Source organism: Macaca mulatta, chromosome 3 (genome assembly GCF_049350105.2).
Source record: "Macaca mulatta isolate MMU2019108-1 chromosome 3, T2T-MMU8v2.0, whole genome shotgun sequence".
In the NCBI taxonomy this organism is placed as follows: domain Eukaryota; kingdom Metazoa; phylum Chordata; class Mammalia; order Primates; family Cercopithecidae; genus Macaca; species Macaca mulatta.
Genome location: NC_133408.1, coordinates 160,438,697 through 160,458,460, shown reverse-complemented (window position 1 = coordinate 160,458,460; position 19,764 = coordinate 160,438,697). Strand labels below are relative to the sequence as shown.

The window sequence follows — 19,764 nt, the reverse complement described above, 5'->3', positions numbered from 1 at the left end:
TCTCCAGCTGGTAAAATGGGTGTGAGAGACAGGCACTAGCAAATACCCTCTAAATGTTTCAACTCCCCAATACTGATACAGAGAAATAAGAAGCCTGTGGCCTTCGCTGAAGGATGCTCTGGGGAATTCGTTAATGGAGAATATTCCCTAAATTAAAAGTTGTTTAGGCTCTTACCCTCATTTCATTTGCCTCTTCAGTAGGCAGTATGACCTCTCTTTAGAAGGAGAAAAAAATGGGACTGCAAAAGGAATTGGGCTTATGCATATTCCATGCTACAAAGAAGCACATTGTTGCAATGTTCAAGCATGCTATCTAAGTAGTTTTAGAGAGAGAGATAGTGAAGATTTATGTCTAAACTATCATATAAATCATAATTACTAAACCAGATTATTGATCCAAAAATAAAATAAAGGATAACCTACATTTTATACTTTATGACTAGTGGTTTGTCATGTATATTTCAAGTAAATATTAAGTTTAAATTATGTAAATGGTGACTTTATAAACAAAAGGAAAGAAATCTATGGAATCAGATTATTGAGATGGAACCGTTTTATTTTAAAGATAAAATTAAACATCTATTTCAGTCTATGTATTTAAGGCACCAACATTTAAAAAAATCAAATTTGTATTGCAGCATAATTCACTGGGATTCAAAACTGATGATGCAAAAAGAAAACAATGCCACTATTTCCTCTTATTCTGTATTGGGCTTGTGGAATATTTTTATTTTATGTCTTATGTTACATTTTTCTTGCCCAGAAAGTAAAAATGCAATGTGATATTGGAAGCGAGTATCTGAATTCGGCCCACTACTGTGTATTTTTCTGCTCATACTCCTGTTTCTCATAAGATAAGACCCTGTACTACAGTGACACTCTGTGTGTATTATAACCATGATAAGGCTCTCTAAAGAACTGAAGAACAGTGAAGCAGAGGGAGCACCAATTGGAAGAGAGAATTGAGTATGTGGAGTCTGCTTTTGAATCCATCAGAGTTATCTCATCTGCAAAAATCTTATTTTCATTTTCAGGGTCGGTTATTGGCATCCATAAGGTAAGGCTTCCCTTCCTCTTGCTCAGTTTTATAAAAGGAGATCATTTTTGATACTCTTAACACTGGGAAATATAGACAAAAGTACATCTTTAGAGTGGTACAGTTACTTCTATTTTTGTAATCATAACCAGGCTTAAGTCTTGTTCTTTTAACATTTTTTTTTCTTAGAGGATTATGCTATGAGATCAAGATGGAAGAATCTTGAAACAAAAACTGTGGATGATAGACATGGTAAGCGCTTTCCGTCTGCTCCATCAGACAAGACTGTGCTGAACAAGTGATCAACACTAACAAATCCATGGCAGCTGAATTTGCTGTTCAGAAGCTTCAAGGAGATCAGGACAAGAAATTCTTCTTTGTGCGATGTCGGGTCTCCAGGGCCTAGGAAGGTCCCCTCTATAGAGCAGAGTGGCAAATGTCAGACCGTGGGTGAAGTTAGCCCGCCTCGTTTTTTTGTAACACTTGAAAACTAAGAATGATCCTTACATTTTTAAATGGCTGATATGGGAAAATGGCATGAAATCCAAATTTCAGTGTTGATAAATAAAATTTTATTGAAACTCAGACATGTTTGTTTGCATCTTTTCTGATTGCTTGCTTGTTACAACAGCAGAGCTGAGTGATTTTGAGAGACATCGTGGCTTACAAAAGTGAAAATATTTACTATACAGTAATTAACAGAAGAAGTCTGTAGACCCCTAGTATAGAGCATAATTTACATAACCCTTAATTAAAGTGGACTCTTAAGTCATTTACATTTTTTTACATTACGTGTACACTAGGAATGAGTATATCTGTACATAGTGTGGCTTTAGTTTTGCAGCTTTAGCTTTTAAGAAAGCCATATGCACCCATGTGTGTGACGGAATCTGAGACTCAATAATGTGTCCACCAGATTGCAGTGGGGATTTAGTCTCACAGTCCAAACTAGACACTGAATACTTTCCATACTGCATATTTACCTGTCTACCTTTATTACGCAATCAAGAGTATAATTAAACTGAACTTCAGTAACAAAAGAGATACTTTTGAAAGAAGGGTCTGTTTTACAATGTAAATCTCAATCCCTATTTCATTAACTATAAAGATTATATATTTATGTAACCTTATTGTTACGTAAACACTTTGATTAGAATTTGCTTATGATGGTTTATCATTTTAAAATATGTATTTTTTAATTGACAAATAAAAATTGCATATATTTATTATGTACAACATGATGGGTTTTTTTTTTATGTTGTTCTTTTTAGATATGGGGTCTCACTATGTTCCCCAAGCTGGTCTCAGACTCCTGGGCTCATGCAACCCACCCAACTCAGCCTCCCGAAGTGTTGGGATTACAGGCATGAGCCACCATGCTTGCCCCCAACGTGATGTTTTGAAATATGTAAGCCCTGTAGAGTGGTTAAATCAAGCTAATTAGCATATGCATTACATCAGATACTTATCTAATTTTTAAAATTGTGTCAATAACATTTAACATGAGATTTATCCTTTTAACAAAATTTTTAGTGTACAATACAGTACTGTTGACTATGTTATACAGCAGATTTCTAGAACTTATTAATCTACCATAGCTGAAAGTTTATACCTGCTGAAGATGAGCTTCCTATTTTTTCTTCCCCTGAACCCCCAGCAACCACTGGACACTAATACAGTCAAACTCATAGAAGCAGAGGGTAGCACAGTGGTTGTCAAGGGTAAAGGGGAGAGGAGGAGCATGGAATCATGCAGTATTTGTCCTTCTGTGTCTGGCTTATTTCACCTAACAAAATGTTTTCAAGGTTCATCCATGTTGTTGCATATGGTAGTGTTATAGTAGGTAGTCAAGCAGACATGACCAGGGTAGGAGAGGACCCCTCCACACACAAACACACACATACTAGAAATGTCAAGTGACCATCAGGTGATTCTCTCTAAAATAATAATTGGTCACAACCGGTGTCAAGCAAAGGCAGTCTTCCAGTAGATAGAAACAAATGAAACCAGTGATCTGCAGTTTCCTGATGAGATCTCAGGATCTGGGTAATGGACTCAAGCACGTGTACTGAGAGGCAAAATGGCAGAGTTTAACTGGTATGTGACCTTTTTCTAGGAACACTCAACTGGTAATGGAAGAATGCCTCAGGTGAGCACGGATACAACTCCAGTAAACACCCTGTGCTTGTAGCCCTTCCCAGGTGCTGGCAGGCCACTGCACATGCAGAATGCCTACATCTGAGACCCCAAGTCAAAGGTCAAACCATGCACTCGAATCTCTCAAGTCCCCCACCTTGCTCTCTTCCACGTGTACTTTATTTCCTGTTGTTCCTGCTCTAATACTTCTTAATAAATCTTAACTCCTGCTCTAAAACTTGCCTCCATCTCTCTGCCTTATGCCTCTCAATTGAATTCTTTCTTCTGAGGAGGCAAGAACTGAGGTTGCTGCAGAACTATGTGGATTTGCTGCTGCTAACAGTAGGATTTCCATCTTTTTAAAGGTTAAATAATATTCCATTGTATGTTTGTGGGAATGGAAAATGGTGCAGCAACTAGGGAAAACATTACGGAGGTTTCTCAAAAATTTGAAACTAGAACTCCATTATGATACAGCAATACCACTTCTAGGCATATGTATCTAAGAGTATTAAAATCAGGATCTCTAAGAGATATCTACACTCCCAAGTTCATTTCAGCATTATTCACAATAGCCAAGATATGGGAAAAAAATCTAAATATCCATTTACCATTTAATCTAAATTTAGAATCTGGATTCTTATGTGGGGTGCCAGAAACACAAACATATTCCATTTAAATATCCTTAGGTATATCCCTTAAGTATTAATGCCTTTCTTTGCCAGAAAGAAAGTTCTATGACTGCATTCTGTTTAGTGTAGGCATGTGTTTGGGGAGTGAGGAGGAGGGTAATATCTTCAGTCACTTGAATATGCTCTGTGAGATCTAGGAATTGTGCTTCTCTTCCCTCTAAGGAACATAGATAAAGGCAGAAACAGATTTCACAGGACAACTTCTGCCCACCGGGGTTCAGGAAGAAAGAGGTTCTCTTGGCATCAGAATAGCATTGCTTTTTACTTATTCATATTAGGAGAAAGTTCTCAAACAATTTGTCCTTGTCAGAATATTCCTCATTTTTAGAGAACTTTTCTTTCTTCATTGTTAGAGAGCTTTCTCCCTTATGTAGAACAAAATATATTTTATCAGAATTCAAGTAAAGCTGTGAAGTAGAAATTTAACTACTTTTGTGATAGCAAATATGTAGTTAACACTGCCACTCTGAAGAAAACCAGATTCCACAGTGACAAATAGCTCATAGAGCAGGTGCTGACTACACCTAATGTTGAATTTTCCCATCTTTAGCTGTGAAATCATTTATCTCAGAGAAACAAATTTTACCACTGACACTGCAGCATCTGATATCAACATGTCAACCTCCTAGTTAGTGCTATAGTGCTCTGCTTCCATTGTTGGATGGATATCTCTATACATGTAATCTGATAAGAGGGAAGCGTTTGTGAGAACCTGGACAGACTCATGCACTGGTGTATGTTAGCCCTCAAAAATTCTAATGACTCTGAAGGATTTTCAGAGCCTATATGATCTTAATGCTTAGGTTAGTCCAGTTAATAGCAACCAAATCTGGAAGGGTGATAGTTCTTGCAGGAGAAAGATGGATTCTTATCACTCTCCTAGTCTTGTTTTAGACACATACAGAGTTTCTAACTTTATCAGCACTCATTTGTGTTGCTACTTCTGAGCCTTGCTGTAAACCAGCAGTCCCCAAACTTTTTGGCACCAAGGACCAGTTTCGTGGAAGACGGTTTTTCCACAGACCAAGAATGGGATGATGGTTTGGTGATGGTTCAAATGCATTATATTTATTGTGCATTTTATTTCTATTGGTATTACATTGTAACATACAAAGAAATAATTACACAACTCACCATAATGTAGAACGAGTGGTAGCCCTGAGCTTGTTTTTCTGAAACTAGGTGGTCCTATATGGGGGCAATGGGAGACAGTGACATATGATCAGGCATTAGATTCTCATAAGGAATGTGCAATCTGCATCCCTCACATGCGCAGTTCACAATAGGGTTTGTGTTCCTATGAGAACCTAAAGCCACTGCTGATCTGACGAAGGTGAAGCTCAGGTGGTATTGCGAGTGATGGGGAGTGGCTGTAAATACCGATGAAGATTCTCTGCCTTGCCCTCTGCTCACCTCCTGCTGTGCACCTTGGTTCCTAACAGGCCCTGGATCCACAGGCAATTGAAGAGCCCTGCTGTAAACTGTTTCTAAGTAGTAAGCTCCACCTCAAGGTCTACCAGAGACTACTCAAAGTAACTACATAGAGACACTTAAGGTCTACCCAGAGTATGTGTTGCCAAAAGCTGCTTGTATTGCAAAATCCTCTAACTTCTTAAAATGAAACTGGTAGCAATAGATTGAAAAATATAAAGCAATTTGCTATACTTATCACCAAGAAGGAAATTTACATATCTTGTTATAATATTCCAGAAGTCCATGTTGTACTTTTTTCTTCTGATTAATCTTGTCTACATTGAAAATAACTTCTAATTACAGACAGAGGCTTTCCTTGTACTCAGCAGTATCCCTTTTGCTTTCAGGTGATGATGAAGTACTCCACTTTCTTATTACAACTATTTTACTAAATAAAGGCTCTATTTGTAGATGGTCCCTATTATCCCAATGGTTCAAGTAAGAAGCCAGAGAATCATTAAAAGGTAAAGAAAAGAGAAAGAAGAAGGCTGTTTCCTGCAAGCAGCAATGGAACCATCTCTGTTTACTGTGCCTTTCCTACCATTACTTCCCATGAATTTACGCTCTTAAGACTTCAAGTTCATGGATCTCTGAAATGTTATTTCCACTTCTCATTTCTCTTAAAGAAAAAACATGAAAGAGTTTGCATTTTTGATCATGTAGACTTTACAGGTGATTCTCATCCTTTATTTTTCTATTTTTTTGGATTATAACTTACTTTTGTTGTAACTATGCTATTCTGATCTGGTCATTGATTATACTGCTCTCCTCAAATTTTCAGGCCTCTTAGTCATATTTTCTCTCTAGGCATAGAATGTCCCAATCATGTTTAGATAGTAGAATTGTACATGCATGAAATGCCAGTTATGGTATTACTTAAATACATTAAATATTCCTTTTGCTAAGAAAATTAGAAAGCAGAACTTTTCACATTGGTTTTGGATGTCTATTTCTTGCACAGACTATAGAAATGCTACCAGCATCTTTCCAATTAGTGCTCCTATTGTGGTCTCTTTCTGCAGAAGATAAAGCTCTTCTGAGTTCTACTGACATCTTTCAACACTACACGATAGGGTCTCTAGGATACTCATCATTACTACTCTATCCTCCTGCAGACTTGTTTAAGAAATGCCAACTAGTAAGATCATAGTAGACTGGAGTGCCTCCTCTAACTCCATTTGTATGACACCATTAGAAAAAGCATATAAAAAAAACCCATAGGATTTCTTTGTTTATTCATCAAAAATGCACGGGATGATAGGCATGATGCTTGGTGCTTGATACAAAACTTTGCTCAGAAAAAAGTAGTATTCAACCAGTGTTTCATGAGATAAATTGATATATTGTCTAAGTCAGTCATGCCAATCCCATCTGTCTTTGGCAATGATTTGTTTAGAAATGGACAAGTAAAGATGTTTTAGCCAACAGGATAGTTGGGGAGTCTTCTAGAAGTCCCCGACACTTGGGAAGGCTGACCTTTCTTTATTCTTTGCAAGTCGTTCTATGACCATGTGATGCTTATGGCTGCTGTAGTCATTTTAACATCCTGAGTAGGAATATCACCAACAAACCAAATAATGGCAGAGCAGAAATGTTGAACAAGCATTCTTAACCTGTTGAATCAACCATTAAACTGCCTAACTTCAGAGTTCTTGTTAAGAGAGACAACAAACAACTGTTTCTTAAAATACTTTTAACTGGCTATTGTGTTACATACAGCTAAAGCATTTTAACGAATGTATAATAGAAACATGTTTCCCATTCAGATACTCTTGTCATGGCTTCATTTCTGAAGTCTTTTTTCCAGCTTTTGCTCTATAATGTTGCAGTACAGAAAGAGTACAGTGTCTTTCAATAATCATTAAATGGCTGATTAGTAGGACTAGTTTATATACTATTCGTGGAGAACGCTGGTAATTTTTGGCTGATTCAATGGAGTCTTTACGCTTTTTGAATATGTATTGGTGTCTCATAGAAAGAATAGTATAGTTTAGGAATCTTAACACATTTTACATTCTTTTTTAATTACTAGTCCTGGCTTTTAATTTACACCGTGTTCTATCAATTAGGAAATGTGACCATTACTGAAAATGTACCTGAAAGACTACTTATTTTTATTTTAAATATCCTGATAATATAATTTATTGTGTATTAATATTCCTATGTTTTTAAATAATATTTTTAATTCTTCCATATATCCCTGAGAGAAATAACTTATGTAATGAAAAGCTGCACTTAGAGAAAACATATAAAAATCTTGAAAAATTATTTTTATGTTCCTTAACTTGTAAAAAAGAAAATGAGGAAAGTTTACTATTGCATTGATCAAATGAATAAGTTCAAGTTATGATAACTTATGTTCTCTCAGTATTTGAGAGCATGTTTTTGAAAATGAAACAATCAACTACAATTAAAGCAAATTCATGTTAATTACATTTTATAGTACTGTATCAATCGCTTTTAAACAGTATCTTTCCCACTGCACTATTATCTATTTAGACTTTAACTATGCCTTTTTGGGAGTTTCATTTAATTATCTTTAAGTTAGTATTAGCTGCTTAGTTAGCCTAATTATGTTATTAGGAAATGAAAAAAGGCCATTTCATATGGACATTCAGTAAAGGACATTTCCTTGTACAGTATTAAAAATAATCCTCAATTTCTGATATAAAACCAGCATTCACATATTTCAACTGTTTTTTTCATAGTATAAGCAGGCTTCTTGACATTCAACAAAGAAAATGTGAATAGTTATAATTAAAAGATGAAGAGAAATTAGAAAGCCTAAAACTCATTTATATACATAAAAATTTAGTAGAAGGAAGTTTATTAACTTTCTATTGAAACTGCAATATATAATTCTTCATTTTGTGGTTGGTGAATATATATATACATCATATATATATAGAGAATATGTATATATCATATATATAGAATATATATATATATAGAGAGAGAGAGAGAGAGACAGAGAGAGAACTTATTTGTTATTGATGCACTTTAAGTATTTCTGTCGGAAATGTCACCAAATGTAGGCACAGGTAAAAAGTCGTGGTTACAGAGCACATGTGTTTAGTTGGAATGTGATTATCCTGCTGTTTCCCATCACATTCCCCATTCCTCCATCAGAATCATCCTTACTATCAATAATATAATCTGTAAGCATTGGAACTGGAAGGCATTTTAGAATCCATCTATGCCACCCCTATATCCCCCATACCTCTAGCCAGTGAAAAGGAAGTTGAAACACTGGAACATCTGTTATTTAGTAGCAGCAGAGGTCCTGGAATCCTGACCTCAGTGCAGCACTCAGAAATGAATATTCCTGGGCAATGTCAGCTCTTTAGGGACCACGCATCCCAGCCAAATGCTAGTTTGAAATAAGTATCCTTTGGGGAGTTGCTTGTTTATACGGCTTCAGATACACTACATGTGAATAACTTGTTCAAATGATGAAAACAGTTCTTGGATGTGAATTACAGGAATTCACCTTAAAGCATGATATTATTGATAGTTTAACACCTAAACCAACATGTAAGTATTATGTTAGCACATCACTCAGGATTTTTAAGAAGATAAGGGACCTGCTCCTTCTCATTTTGTATTTGGGTATTCACTAAATATATCTGGATGGCTTAAAATCAACTTATCTAAAACAAAAATTATCAGTATTCCCTATACTATTATTTCTTCATTTCTTTGATCAACAAATATTGGAGTGCAACTTTGTGTCAGGCAGTGCTCTAAATTGAAGGGATTTTTATGGCAGTGGATAAAACAAATTCCCGTCTCCCAAAGAGCTTATATACAACTGTATTATGCTAAAAATAAGTTAACATTTACTATATGAAAGGTAGCAATAAGAATTTTGCAAATGAAGCAGAGTGAGTGGTTAAAGAGCTGCTAGACCAGAGGAACAATACGCATCAGGTGGCTGGAGAAGGCCTTGCTAACGTGATATCTGATCAAAGATCCCATTTATGTGGCATTAGCATATGTTATCCTGCTTTATAGTTTGATTTATTCATTCACTAATATTTGTTATGCGTTCTCTGTTGTAAGGAATGCTGCCTGGTTTTATTTATATGGCGATGAAACAGTTGTTGCCCTCATGGGGTTCATAGTCTGGTATCACAAGTATCACATGTGCATGTAGGAATAACTAAAACGAGGCAGATAGTGATGAGTGCAGAGGAGAAATATTGACAAAGGGCCAGGGAGTGAGAAGGTGGAGATAAAATGAAGATAATGCTTTCTGGAATTAATCTTGTCTTCCCAGCCAGATAGTAAAGAGGCGGGGATCATATATTTTCTATTCCAACTTCTAGCACAATGTCCTCCCTGTTTTGTACCTTGTTTGGGCTATAAAAATTTGTGGTAGGTGATGACTATTGTTTCTTATATCAGTTAATGACTGCTCTCCTTTAAATTGTCTTGTAGGTGACAACTATTTTCATGCAAATTAATCATCTCTAAAATTAAATGCAGCTTTCCCTTTTAATTCTCTTATCTATGTCTACTGAAGTCTAAACCGTCTCCGACTTTTTCCTTTACCTTATTCTATCACTAACCGCGCTATGAAAAGGTGACCCTTTGTGCCTGTCATCAATCTATGCAGGTATTAGGGGCACAGAGAAATGCGTGTTCAAATGAGCAAATGAATACATTAAAGAACCCCTTTTTGGGTACTAAATTTAGCATTATTTAATTCAGTTATGAAATGGACTTTTCATGACTAAAGGGAACAGAGGAATGGAGAAAATTTTAGGTTGAAAAAGAAGCTTTTAAAAAGAATGTGCGACTTGGACTCCGTGGTTATGTTTATTGAAGCAACAGAACCTCAACTTCCAGTGCTTGGTTAGGCAGCCATTTTTTTAAAAGCAGGTAAGAAATAATAATTAAAAGAGCTAAAATAATTATGTGCATAAAATATACTGTCTATGCATTTAAATACATGCAGGATTGTCTTCTTTTGTGATCCATTTCAAATCCCAGTGTCTCATTTTAAAAAGAATCATGTCAGCTCCTCTTTCAGTCAAAATATTAAACCATTTTAATTTTCTGAGGGAAGAAGCCCCCAAAGCCACATAGAATTTTTTAATTCTGCCCTAATATAAGCTGAATTCTCCAAAATGCCTGCCTCTGAGGTAAACAGAATCCATTAAAAAGTAGTTATTAAGCCCTGTGAACAGAAAACAATATTAGAAGCCTAAAAATGATAGCTTTGGGGCAACAAAACTCATTGGAAATAGCATATAGAAGCAGAAACAAAAAAGGAGAGAGATCCTTTAGTATAAAAAAAAGATTATGATGAAAAATATAACTAATTAGCATTTTCATTGTTTCTTACAATAAAAATCTCAAGAATCTTTATGGGACAAGTAGGGTGATAAAATAAACCCTCAGGGTAGGCTACCAGATGGAATAATATATACACAATGAAAATACATCCAAATATGGAAACTTCACTGTTTATGTAAGCAATGTAACTGCCTCATCATGTTGTCTGTATATATTCTGTACCACATTTAGTATCTTTGAAGAGTTTAATGTTTAAGGGCAATATCAATATTTTAGAAAGTACTGTTACCTTACAAGTATAACAGTAAAGTCAAGCACAATTGGGTCAAGCTTCAGAACTTTTTATGTTGTGAATGTAAACATATATACAACTCAAGCTGAAATTGGATTTTTGTATTCACATTAGGCCCCAATTGAGAGAGAATATATATATAGACACACACACTATATATAGTGTAAGTGCTATAGATACATGAACTGTAAATGTACACACATGTATGTGTATTTGTGTATGTGTATATGTGTGTGTGTATATATGTATATAAAGTCATCTCTATGGTAGAAGAGCTCCAAGGATTAAAAAACATACTTTTACAGTACTGACTCTTATATAATTGAATGCATACAGGAAATTAGGAATGCACCATGCTTATTTAGATGCTAGTATAAATGTAAGTGATGTTCTTGCTAAGGTCAGATCCCCCTAACCATCTCAGAGTTTATGTTCAAGAATCATTATGATGTTTAAATGTAACACAGTGAATGTATTCTGTTCTGATAAGGCTTATTATTTTCAGTAAATTGCGTGAAGGATCAGCTTTGGTCTCAATTCATAAAGGCCATCTATCCCACTGACAGTTCCACAAAAATGGCCCACAAATTAATGATTATGTTTTCAATAAAGGATATAGATGCAACATAGATTAAAGTATATGGACTACTGAGTAGTTTCATGAACCCTAAAATAACAGTTGCTATACATGTTTTTACTGACCTAGAAATAAGCTTGAATCTTCTTTTAAAACATAAGCCTATATTAGGCACCTTAGGAATTAAATATCTCATTTATATTGCAATCTTCTCCTTCAGCAGCTAGTCTTTGAAGTAACAGCATTTCAAAAGCAAAAATGAAACTATTAACACCACGTGTAATTATCAGAGGTGATGTCTCAAAGACTAACGGATTTCATCTGATTTATATTCTTGATGTCTCCAGAAGGAGGGGATCCTGTGTTCTATATTCTGGATATTCAGATTTCTATAATTTAAAGTAACAGTTAAGTTAGCCTTGAGTATTTTATATATATTTGAATTCTTACCACCAATGGTCACAGAAACTCAACAGCAGACCCACTTCTATCCTCAACTATTTCACAAAGACTAGCTGGATATGGAACCTTTGGGACTCACAAATGGTCTGTTCTTCACCTTATTTTATGACTCTTCTCTAGTTCTCATCATCAATTTCTTGGTTTATTGGTTTACTCTTCCCTGGTACTGATTCATTCCAAGGTGACTGGCTACGCAAAGACCCCCTGATGTGAGTCATGTAAATACTTTGCATTTCCATTTATTCACAGATACCTTTTTGGTAGCACTGTCCCTATTGCACTGTCTCTAAATTCTAGCAGGTCCTTTACTTGTGATTCCTGCCTTTATGCCTTTCCAAAGACCTTGTGATAGTTACCTTCTGCTCTTAAGTCCTGACAGGCTGATCACTGATAGAGTCCCCGAGATTAAGAATAGCAGTTTTCAAGTTACTGTGATTACACACTTGCTTGATTTTCCGTGGGTATTACTCATTGGATTTAATGAATGTTTATTTAAACAGGATTCAAACTCACTAGTTATGATTTTATGATCTCAGGTTTCTGTCCTTCAACAACACAGTCAATTAGATCACTTCAGATAAGTCCTTTAAAAGAAAGTGCATGCTTAGTTCTCATGTAGATTGTGGCTACGTAATCTTTTTTCTTTTTCCTATCCGGCATCATCAAATGGTTGTATTAGTTAGCATTTTGGTCGCTATGTTTTCAAACAGGCCAGAGATGCAAGGGAAAGAAATGGTGTAAGAAAACAAGCCTGGTTACCATGGCAAATAGATGTATAGTATTTCCCAGGATAAATGTAAATCATTGATAAGCATTTTTGTTCACTTCATAACTCATCTTTGGTATCTTGAAATATATCTATCTTAATATGAATCACAGTGTAATAATCAATAGAAATATGAAGTTGTGGCCAATATACAATACCTACATTCTAAAATGAATAAATAGAGTTTTGAGCCTGAGAAAGAAAATACTAGACAGGTTTCCAAACTATATGGATAACCAAGAAAGACTAACAGTCCATATAGTTTAAAGACAGCTAGGAACTGAATTTGGTGCAATAAATTCAGTGATGCAGAGCAGAGTATGGTGGGACTGAGTGATGTCTAAACTGCAACTAAACATGGTAAAATACATCCAAAATGGGTTTACAGTTAATGATTAAACATTCATTTGACTGAAAAAATTAAAAAGAAGCATTTAAAAAAAAGATTCTACCCTACCAAAAAGTTAAGGAAAATTATTTCAACATTGACAAGAGATAAGAAGCTGGCTAAAGCAATTTAAAACAACAACCATTTGTTGAACATCTATAAATGCTAGGTTGTTCCTGGTGCTAAGAATACAGAGAGAGGTTGGGCTTATGCCTGTAATCCCAACACTTTGGGAGGCTGAGGCGGGCAGATCGCTTGAGGTCAGGAGTTCAAGACCAGCCTGGTCAACATGGCCACACCCTATCTCTATTAAAAATGCAAAAATTAGGTGGGCGTAGTGGCATGAGGGAGGCTGAGGCATGAGAATCGCTTTAATTCAAGAGGCAGAGGTTGCAGTGAGCTGACATCACACCACCGTACTCCAGCCTGGGGAGACAGGAAGAGACTCTGTCTCAAAAAATAAAAAATAATAAAGACAGATAAGTAGGAAGACACTATGCTCACTTATAAACTAGTCAAGGGGACAACAGCTTTATCACTCATTATAATACTATGATAAATGAGATAATTGAGGAATAACAAAGTTTTATGCAAGCATAATACCTGAGAGGTCATCCTATTCCTGACATCTACAGTTCTAGCTGCAGGCACACAGGCCTGAGATAGAAATAGGTATGTATTATAGCAGGTAGGAAGTCTCTCTATAACTCATTCTTATACATATTCCAGAGACTTGGGCATATGCTTCATGTAAACATGCATTCACCATTAAGAAACAGTAGAAACTTGGCAGTGTGTGGTGGCTCACGCCAGTAACTCCAGCACTTTAGGAGGCCCAGGCAGGCAGATTTGAGGCCAGGAGTTCGAGACCAGTCTGGCCAACATGGCAAAAAAAAAAAATAAAGAAAAAAAAAACCAGCTGGGCATGGCGGTGCATTCCTGTAATCCCAGCTACTCTGGAGGCTGAGTCAGAAGAATCACTTGAACCCAGGAGGCAGAGATTACAGTGAGCCGAGATCGCGCCACTGCACTCCAGCTTGGGCGACAGAGCAAGACCTTGTCTCTAAAAACAAACAAACAAATAAACAAAAAGCAGTAGAAACTCAGTAAAGAATGATACAGTTAAAAACCCAAGAAGTTAGCAAGCCGCAGTAGTAAGAACAATTTGTAGTGACTCTAAATTACTAGATAAGAATTAGTAGATAAGAAAGTTGAGTAATTTGAGAGACTTGTAAGAAAAGCAGGAAAAGAAACTCATATTTTCAACAAAAGCTGCAGGTAGGTAGATTTTTTTTTTTTAAACTTCTGTTGGAGGCTGGAATAAGATGAAATTTTAATGAATAGTAATTATAAAACTTTAGTAAAAATCAAAATAATTGCTTTCCAAAGTGATGCACACTTAGGGCCTACTTATTTTGAATCAATTGTATTACAAAGGTATACTTTACTATTTCACTTTTTTGAGAAAAGAAGAACTTCCCCTCCAACACACACTCACCTGGTAGAATATAAGTAATATAAAGCAATACAAAGTTTGAGGACCTTGGCCTTAAGGGCACATGTGTTTGACCATGACATTAGATGTTTATGAAACTGTGGAAGTAAGTAGATATGCCAATAAATTGCCTGTAGGAAGTGGCTGTATTTTTTAAATAAGAGTTGGGAAAATTTAATACCTTGAGGGACTAGGGTGTTTATCTGAAAACATTTATCTAAGAAAATTCTCAGACTCAGAATATATCTGTGTCTACTAATGGCTTATCCCTCAGGAAATTCTATGAGGAATTTGACATGCCTAAAACTGCATTCATATGTTCATTCATTCATTCATTTATTCTTCCACCAATTTACATTTATTGAATTCATAACGGACCCTCAGGATACAAAGACATGGTTTTTCAAAGACTTTAAATCCAGTGCCTTAGACTCACACGTAAAGAGTCTATTGCAATGCTAGTGTGATAGGGAACTAATATACACAAAGCTCTCACGGCTGTTACTGGAGCAGCGCCTAGATCAGGCTAGCCTGTGGCAGGTCATTTAAGTAAGACTTTCCACAAATGTCGTCTGTGTTTACTTTTGTAGGAGAAGAATGATAGTTAGGCAGGTGGCTGGGCGTAGTGGCTCATGCCTGTAATCCCAGCACTTAGGGAGGCTGAGGTGGAAGGATCACCTAAGGTGAGGAGTTCAAGACCAGCACGGACAACATGGTGAAACCCCATCTCTCCTAAAAATACAAAAATTAGCCCAGGGTGGTGATGCATGTCTGCAGTCCCAGTTACTTGGGAGGCTGAGGTAGGAGAATCGCTTGAACCTGGGAGGCAGAAGAGTTGAGATCACATCACTGCACTCTAGCCTGGGCGAGAGAGGGAGGCTCCTGTAATACTACTACTACTACTAATAATAATAAAAAAGGCAGGTAATGAAGGGAAGGCTGGAAAAAGGCAAGGAGGAAAGATTATTCAACCTTCAAAAACTTCACGTGATTCAGGATGCCTGGACTATAGACTGGGAAAGGCAGATGATAGTGGATGCCGTCACTAGGCTGTGGAGGGCATTTTATGCCATAATGAAGACTTAGGATTTATTTTGTTGGCTATGAAAAACCAGTGAAAAATTTATAGCAAAGGAATGACATAATGAGATCTGCATTTTGCTAAGTTTATTCTGGCTGTAGTAAGATGGGAAACCAACAAGGAGGTTGATAAAACATTTAAGTGGGAAATAATGATATGGAGAAGGAGGATGGATTTTAGATTTGCAGTATGAACATGACTTGGTAAACGAGTAAAATTGGTGGATGAAAAAACTGAATGTACCAGTGATAACTCCCAGGTTTCTGGTTTGGGAGACTGGTTAGCTGTATTCCTACTATCAGTATAGGAATAAAAGAAGAGAATCAGATTTTGAGGGTAGAAAAATGAATATAATTGCGAACAAGGATTTGGGAAGTTACAAAACATTCAGTTTTTGTTTACTAGAATGCTTCTCTATTGAGGAATCTGGAGCTCAAGAGAAGGATCTCAGGTTAGTTTACTAGTGCTGCCATAACAAAATACCACGGACTGGATGGTTTAAACAATAGTAATTGATTTCTTACAACTCTGGAGATGAGAAGTCCAAGATCAAGGTGTTGGCAAGTATGGTTTCTCCAGAGGCTGTTTCCTTGGCTTGCAGATGGCTGCCTTCTCACTGTGTTCTCACGTGGTCCTTCCTCTGTGCACACACACACACATCCCTGTTGTCTCTCTGTGTGTTCAGATTTCAAGTAGTTTCAAACTTCTCTCTTTCTTTCTCTGTCTTTTAATATGAGACACTTCACAGATATGCATGTCAACCGTGCACAGGGGTTGTGCTAATCTTTTATGTATCCTTCCTATTTAGTATATACACTGCCAAAGAGAGCACAAATTTCCTCTTTGTTTAAGGACACTCATCAAATGAGATGAGGCTCCTCCCTCTTGGTCTCATTTTAACTTATTAATCACCTCTTTAAAGTCCCTATCTCCAAATACAGTCATATTTTAAAATACTGGGGGCTAGGGTTTCAACATATGAATTTTTAGGGAGACACAAGTCTGATCTGCTGATAGATCTGGCTCATTGACTATAGTTGGTAATTTAAAAGCATAGCAACAATGGATGGTATACCCAGGGAGAATGTGAAAACTAGGGGAACTTTTGGCTGAGAAGGAACCAAAGAAATGTTATTGTGGACACAGAGAGAGGAATTAACACAGCTATCTACTTCAGAGGGGCCAGAGCAGTAGATTACTTAGGAGAAAACTGTGCTATAAAAGCCAACAAAGGCATTTCAACAGGTAGGAGGGGTCAGTAGCTTTCATTACTCTGAAAATGTCACCAACATGTCTGAAATGTATCCATTGTATACAACATCAAGGAGTATATCGATAATTGTAGTGAGAGTGGTTTTTGGAGTAGAATTTTAGAGTTTGAGTGAATGAATTGTAGGAAGTGAACATTTTCCCTTTGGACTGGAGTGAACTTTTGTTTTATGATTTATTTTTCTATGTCAGGAAGAAAAGGAAGGAGTAACAGGACTCAAAGACAGATTTTCTAAATAAGCAGATGTCTACATTATAGTGAAAGAATCACTGAACAGAAGTAGGTTGAACATACTATAGAACTAGGAGATAATCCATTAAGGAAGGTCCCTGAGGAAGCAGAAGGAGATGAAAATAAAAGGGCAGGTGAGGATAGGCTTTGAAAGAAATAAAGACTGCTCTTTGAAGATAGGAAGACCATGAGAGGCTTAGATGCAGATAAATTTACAAAAAAAGGGGTGGGGATAAGCTGAGAAAGTTTTAGGAAGCATGTTTTGAGGAATGAGAAAGAATCAGCTAAATCATGAGATCATTCCTGTGTGATATTTCTTCTACCCACTTTCAGTGAAACTGAGTGAAGAGGGAATATGTAGAATGATGCAGGTTTGACGGTTCTAATTGGGGAAATAGATCAAGGGGCAGAAAAAACTGGCAAGACGGTGTCTGAAAGGATGTAACATTGGATATAAGCTGTGTCTAGTTTTAAGTGGTAAATAGGTCACAGATGTGGACGTTAAAATGCTGTGGAATGATAAGATCTGGTATAGAGAGGAGTCTCCTATGTATGAGAGTGGTGAGGAGAGGCGAGAAGATGATTGAATGGCCTGGTTTTCTAGGAACTGAGTTGGTTGCTGTTGTACAGTGAGTTGGCATGCTTATTTAATGCAATAAATATTTATTGAGTGCCTCCTCTATCCAGATCTCAGGTAGATCACCTATGGCAGGGACCCCCAACTCCCGGGCGGTAGACCGGCATCCAACGCCTGTCAAATCAGATTATCCAATCAGCAGCAGCATTAGATTCTCACAGGATCGCAAACCCTATTGTGAACTGTACATGAGAGGGATCTAGGTTGCACGCTCCTAATGAAAATCTAACTAGTGGAAAAACTGTCTTCCATGAAACTGGACCCTGGTGACAAAAAGGTTGGGGACCCCTGATCTATGGCATTTGTGGAGGATTCTATGGTTAGCACACTTGGTAAACAAATTAAAAAGAAAACTAATCTTATCTCATTAGAAATGAACATATTTACATGCACAAACATAAAAGTTGGAATGGGGAAATTTATGTAGTTGGAAGATAGCTATTAAATGTAAACAAACATAATTATAGTCTAGACCAAGGACTAGCAATCTTTTCAGAGGTAATAATAACATCAATGTTCTATATTCATACATTTTCTTTTTTATCTTTTTCTTTTTCTTTCTTTTTTTTTTTTTTTTGAGATGGAACCTTGCTCTGTCGCTCACGCTGGAGTTCAGTGGCCCCATCTCCTCAGCTCACTGCAAGCTCCGCCTCCTGGGTTCATGCCATTCTCCTGCCTCAGCCTCCCGAGTTGCTGGGACTACAGGCCACCACGCCTGGCAATTTTTTTGTATTTTTCGTAGAGACGGGGTTTCACCATGTTAGCCAGGAAGGTCTCTATCCTCTGACCTCGTGATCCGCCCACCTTGGCCTCCTAAAGTGCTGGGATTACAGGCATGAGCCACCATGCCCGGCCCTATTCATCCCTTTTCAAAAGCCAGACCCCAGGAAGCTGGAGGCAGGTGGGGCACGGTTTTACAGTGAATTTCTGATTTCACTCAGGGTGATAAATCAGACTCTTGGGGAGGTTGGTGGTGGCTCTGGACAGCAGCAGGAATGGGGATCTAGTCAGGAACAAACACATGGGCCTGTGACACGCTGAAAGCCCACCCCTTCTCCATCTTTGGGAGGTTGCCAATGTCTGATTTAACACTATCCAAGGAATGCTCATTAAAAATAAAAAAATAACTATCAACTAGCAGAAAATATAAATGGTAAGCATTAGCACATATTTCACATGTTTATATTTGGTTCTCAGATTGACCTAGAAAATGAAGTCTGGAAAATTCTATACGATCCTGAAAAAAATGATACACTGGTCTGGATGGTAGAAGAAGTTAGAGAAATGTTTAAGTCAAAATGCAGTATTAGCAATGACTTTTTATTTTATTTTATTAATTTTCAGGATTTTTGGTGTACAGGTGGTTTTTGGTTACATGGAAAAGTTCTTAATTGGTGATTTCTGAGATTTTAGTGCACCCCTTATACTGAGCAGTATACACTGTTCCCAAAATGTAGCCTTTTATCCCTCAACCCCTCTAAGTTCAAGAAGACTATGGTCCTGCAGAAAGCTTTATATGTAATTAACACATCTTTATCTTTATAGGCAGTAGACTCAGATTCCGTTAAGAGTTAATGTGTACCCTCCCTCTAGCCTTTATTATTACTGTTGTTGCTATTACATGTGTTAGTGTATGTGAATTTAATGCTTAAAAATTATCCGATTGGCTACTATGGAAAAAGCTTGACTCATAAGAGTTTTAGCACGGGTTAAGATCTGAAAGTTTTCTCCCAGCCTCTTATCACTGGCGCAGACTTCACAATTCATGGAAGCCACCAGTGAGATGACATTGCCTCAGGCAGTTACTATTTTTATTTTCTATAACTCGAGGAGTTCAGGGTTTGGGAAATCATTAAACTTTTTTTGTCCTTTTAAAGCTGGAGACAGCAATTGTAGACAGCCTACCGGTGGCTTATCTTTTTGTGTC

The 19,764-nt window shown here is 36.8% G+C and overlaps 1 protein-coding gene and 1 non-coding gene across 2 annotated transcripts in view; both read right to left on the bottom strand.

Moving 5' to 3' along the window:
- KCND2 (potassium voltage-gated channel subfamily D member 2) overlaps positions 1 to 19,764 on the bottom strand; it is a 487,058-nt gene that overhangs the window by 60,387 nt on the left and 406,907 nt on the right.
- On the bottom strand, positions 16,426 to 16,529 carry LOC114677186 (U6 spliceosomal RNA). The gene has a single exon (XR_003728489.2). It is a non-coding gene; the product is annotated as a U6 spliceosomal RNA (small nuclear RNA).